This window comes from Silene latifolia, chromosome 3 (genome assembly GCF_048544455.1).
Source record: "Silene latifolia isolate original U9 population chromosome 3, ASM4854445v1, whole genome shotgun sequence".
Taxonomy (NCBI): Eukaryota; Viridiplantae; Streptophyta; class Magnoliopsida; order Caryophyllales; family Caryophyllaceae; genus Silene; species Silene latifolia.
The window spans coordinates 107936402-107942203 of record NC_133528.1 but is presented as its reverse complement, the minus strand read 5'-3'; positions in this window follow the sequence as shown (position 1 = coordinate 107942203).

Below are 5802 nucleotides of genomic sequence, written 5' to 3'. Positions count from 1 at the left end.
ATAAGGGTTGAGAGAGTTTAGGTGTATCGAAATATAGGGAAGGAAGAAGAAGTAATAGAAAGATTGGGGGTTTTATGAAAACCCGTAGGAATCACTGTACAGTAACCTACTCGATCGAGTACCTGGGGTACTCGATCGAGTACCACCCTACTCGATCGAGTGCCTTGGATACTCGATCGAGTACCACCCTACTTGATCGAGTAGGAGCTATTTCGTCGAGTATCTGTAGGAAATTTACCCACATCCCGACGCCCTAGCCTCCTAACTAGATCGAGTAAGGTCCACTCGGTCAAGTAAACACTCGCACTCGGTCAGAAGTACGAAGTAAACCGAATATACCTGCAAAACAACAGCACGTGTCGAGTCCAAACTAAGTTCGGAATTCGGCACTAATTATCGTACTTGCTCATGCATTATCATCACTACGCACCACCTCAACTATTAAAGCATACATTACATTACGTCATACAAATTGCCCAACTCGAATCATTTCTAAACATAATCCCGCCATTATAATGCGCTTAAACTTGCTTTACGTGTTACTAATAAACTCGTGTTTACTTCAATTTGAAGCGTATAGTTAACATTAATTCTTTCTTTCACGTATCACATAAATGCATACTTTCAAAATAAATTAATCTACCATGTTTCACATTCTATCATAAGTAAATTACCTTGCACAAATCAATTATTACGCAGCGGAAGAATTTCAACCCTCCTATAAGGCAATAACGCATTACTATATGCTATGTCTCGGATTATAACTCACTATACTATAACTATCATCGTAGCAATTACGTAAACTTTCGTCACATATCTCATAACCACCATATAAGCTCCCTAATCATCCAAAAAGCTTCAATAATCTCATCAATAATTACCATACACGGCCTAAATATCACTATCACATCTCTATTAATTCTAACAAAGACTTAACCGGAGGTAGCCCCGGTACACTTGACATACACATCACACACATACACACGGACTCCACATTCCCATACCCCGTGACTGGCTTAAGTATCATGGGGCCAAGATTTTGAAATGAGGGCGCCTACTCACCCAAAATCTAGCATCCGCTGGGGCTCCCATTACACATACACAAGGTTCATTTTATTAGACTCTCTACGTTCATTATGTTCATTTGTTACAGGTTCCAAAATCGTCGCTCTGATACCACTTTGTAACACCCCCATATTCAGAGGAGCCTTAACTAGGTCTTCTTTAGGATATAAGGGCGTTACCATCCCGGTTGCCCGGGGAAAGCAATAACCAAGTGTCGATAAAAGAACTATTAAGTTACACTACAAGCGATTTAAACCAAAATACGATACAAAGGTACAACTCAAAGACTACTCGCTAAGACTGCCATATCTCGTGAGGACTCATCCCTGCCCGGACTCCAGCTATCATCAACACCAATACCTGCTAAGACTGACTGCTCACCATAAGGGATCACGGCAGACACATAACAAACAAACAACCACACAAGGTCAGTACTGAGATAAGACGCAGCGATAACAACTACAACTACAACACAATACGACGCTATCAGTCTCGTACACGCCAACACAACAATCCAACCAACCTCTGTCACTGACTGTCCACTGGACCAGCCCTGCCAGTGGGGGACCGCAGCCGTACCCACCAAATCCCCGCTCATCATACCGAGTGATAACCCTGTCCATTAATGTGCACATCCCTTCTGTGGCGGGTTCCACAAAAGGCGAAACTAGGGCGTGAAGCCACTCCCGCAAGTGACCCCACTCAGCCGAGAACGCATCTCGAGAACCATCAACAACGATCACCACCACAATCACAACACAATACAATTACTATGTCAAGCAATCACAATACTACCACAACGACCGACACACTAGACGATCTACAGAAACTGAGTAGGCGAACCTACCTTTAAGCCATCGCAACCAATCCATGCCGACAGATAACATGTCCAGCGATCAAGCAATGCCTATAACCAGAATACAATTCTAGATTACTAACAAGCAAACCCTAACCAAGAAGAATAAGGACACGGATGATGATTATGACATACCTATAGGGAGAAAATCAGCAAAAGACCGCTACCCGACTCAAGAGACGCTCTCCTAAGGCACAAGGATCTTCACAAAGGCTTCTATGGAGGTTTTGAGGTGAAAGGAAGGGAAAGAGGCGACTGAAAGGTAGGAGGAAAGTGGTGGAAGTGATATGCGGATTTAACAAAACGCGATATAAAACCCTCGCTGAAAACTAGGTACTCGATCGAGTACCCAACATACTCGATCGAGTAACCCCCTACTCGATCGAGTAACCCTGCTACTCGATCGAAAAGCCTCTACTCTATCGAGTACCACTCTTAACACGCAACCCAAGACGACTTCCACACTTACTTCTAAGACTATTCCCGCTCCCAAGGTCAGTCAACGCTGGTCAAAAGGTCCCTGAAAGGACGGGTATTACAGATGTTGCTAATGCTGCTTCCCAGGAGAAGCAGTAGTTTTTAAGAAATTTTAATATCTTTGGTTTGGCCTATTCAAGGGAGATGTCCCTGGATAAACAATCTGGTGTTTTGGTTCCTCTTGTCAGGGAAGGTATCCCTGATGAGTTAAACTTTTTGTTGCCTTTGCCCCAGGGGGTGAGGGCTTGTTAATGATAGCAAGTTTTCCTTTCTGGCTTGCTTTTTATTTCCGGATCGTTTGATTTGCTGCTTCTTATCCAGGTAGATTTCACTTCAACCTGTTATAAATATTTTTCAACCTGTTCACCTGTCACATGTTTTTATTCGGTGTTTCATCTTTAATCATATACAGTTTTTCTGTTATGATTAAAGTGGGTGCGATCCGGCCTGACTGGAGGGCTTATGTCCCCTGCCTGGCGGGAGGGCTTGGTATTTGGCCTGTCAGGAGGATATTTGGGCGGTTGTCATGGTCTCTCACCTTCTTACACGTCCAGTGCTGCGTCCAGCTAAATGTAGAGGTGTGTATTAAATACCTGTGTTGGGCAATTATTTCATGCGTGTATTTACCGTATCTGGTGTGGGTTACCAACCTTCATTTGGGCACGACAGGGTGCAGAAATTTTTTTGAAAGGTGCTTTGAAAAGTACATCTATAATAGGGTAGCCCTCAATCCTGAAGATTTTATTCATGTAACAACAATTCATGTATAATGTTTTAAGTATTCAAATATTATATTAAAGTATGTACAAGCAAGGTTGAACATATATTTTTTTTCATATAGGGTACACATAGAATTTTGCATATTGATCATATAAGGCAGGCAATTTCATCAGGCAAAGTGAAAATCAAATAGTTATAAGTTTAAATTTGAATATTACCTTGTCAGGACAGGGCATATGATAGAAAAATATCGGTCGTCGTTAAAACTAGAATTAGCTATCAAATTAACAATTTATAGACCTACCTAGACTCTACTAACTACTAACAATAAGGTAATGAAATGGCAAGTTGGGGTCGAACCCAAGGGAAGGACCTTTAACTAAGACTCGAATTGTAAACTATTGACCAACAATCACTAACTAAGACTCCTCTTAACTAATTAAGATACTAATGACAATTTAGGCTCAATAATTTAACTAATTACAAACAATGGATATTCACAATGTGCAAGTTGTAGGAAACATAGATGGAGAAGGCATTGGTTTGGAAACAAACATGAAAAAGAGTAAAATTTGAGACTTTCCTATTGAGACAATTCAACAAACAACTAATATTCAAGATTCAATATAAAGGAGAAACGTGGTGTAACAAGGCTCAACGACTACTTCCTAATCACAAAGATCCTCTCTTTTCTTCCCTCAACAATTACTCAATAACTTTTGTAAGATGGTGATAACTTGCTCCTAAGCTAGAGTAGTTAATCCTACTTATATGGTCACCCAATTGAAAACCACAACAAGGCTTACACACAAGAGCACTAAGATCAATTCCAAACAAAAGAAGTCAAGATTAATCCTTTAGGAGGCTTAATCCAATTATCCCAAAGATTAACATGCAAATTCCACTCACAAAGATACAAACTTTAATCCAAATTCATAAACATGCAAGCATGCTACAAGGATTGAAATAGTAAGATGATTAACATGCAAGGTTAATTACTCCTAACACAATAACATCAACCATAAACAAGAATTTCAAGGGAAATGCAATAATTATTGAGGAAAGATTGAAAGAGTCTTACAAAGCTTAGGAAAGTAGGGTCTACCCAATTATACCAAGCAAAAGGTTTAGCCTTCACTAACCATAGATAAATCCAAGGTTAATGGAAATATTGACATCAAAATCAAAACAAAGATTACAACTTTCCCCAAAATACTAATTTTTTCCTTCATACAAGGTTTTTTTTTTTTTTTTTTGAGGGGAACCTTCATACAAGTTTTTGAGATTATTCAATAATGAGGTATTTGATTTGATGGTAAGGAGGTTCCCTAAGATCTCATAATGTGGGTATTTATACCCTTGGCTCTTGGCATTAGGTTAAGGCAAAATTGGGTCTTCAAAATAGAGAATCACGAGGCTTGAAACTGTTGAAAATGCAGCCTGCGTTTGAGGGCGCAGGCTGCGCACATTCGCGCAGGCTGCATTTCAGACTGACAGCAGCATATTTCGAAGGCCATATCTCCCTCTTTTCTTGGACAAATGAGGCGTGTGACCTACCGTTGAAAACTAAGATAACAAGCTTTCACCTCCAGTTAGCCTTGTATCGATACGAGCTCTCGAACGCGAGATATACTCGTTTGAAGTTGACCCTTGTGAAATCAAGTTTTCAATTCTTCATTTTGGCTCTTGTTTGTGCATGTCAAGGCTTCAATTCTTCCTTTTACTTGATTCTCTTGACTTTGCACTTATTCCCTTGGCTTACCTTTAGCTCTCCTCCTTCACCTTGGTTGACCATGGCTCGGGTTTGACCCCTTGACTTTGACTTGTCTATATCTCGATCTCTTTTACTTGACTTTGGCAAAATGATTTCTTCTCCTCAAGTCACTGACATAATACACTTACACCAACCTCAAGACATATAAGCTAATGACAATTATAGTTAACCAAAGTTACAACCAAAGTGTATCAACCGGCATATACAACATTTCATATTCAAAACCCGGAATTTGGTAACAAAAATATACTAAACACAACTAATTGACTCGACATTATTTGACTCTATCAAATACCCCCACACTTAGACTTTTGCTCGTCCCGAGCAAAACTTGGAACAAGCACTTGCATAAGTCATTAGGTGAGCATGAGTGTAAAGGACCACTCTTCCCTCACAAGCAGCTTCTTATATCTCCCTCTCACAAATCCACCGATTACAAGAAGAAAATCTAGACTCAAATGTTGACACACACTCTTCTCTCACACCCCCTCCTTATATCTCCCTCATTACAAACACACAACACACCTCCAACTCTGACTCATCATAACTCCACCCTTCTTATGTCTCCAAGCAAGACATGGTCACTCTCACCTTATCCTAAGTGATAGGGAAGTGGCCTACACAACCTCCTAAATCATCACATTACTCCACTTATATCACCCCCATATCACTCCATGCAATGTAGGATCATGCTACTTGGTTCGCCAAACACCCTTAAGAATCAACAACACAAGTAGCCAATCGGAAAAACCACCAATTTGAAGCAAATTTTTGTGACACAAAAAGAAATTAAGTCCTAAAGCTAGCCTCCTTCCATGACCCTCCTTATCACTCCCTTCTTATCCCTCCATCTTTTTTATGCTTCATTTCTCAATTTTTCGAGTTTTTTTTTTTTGTTTTTTTTTTTGTT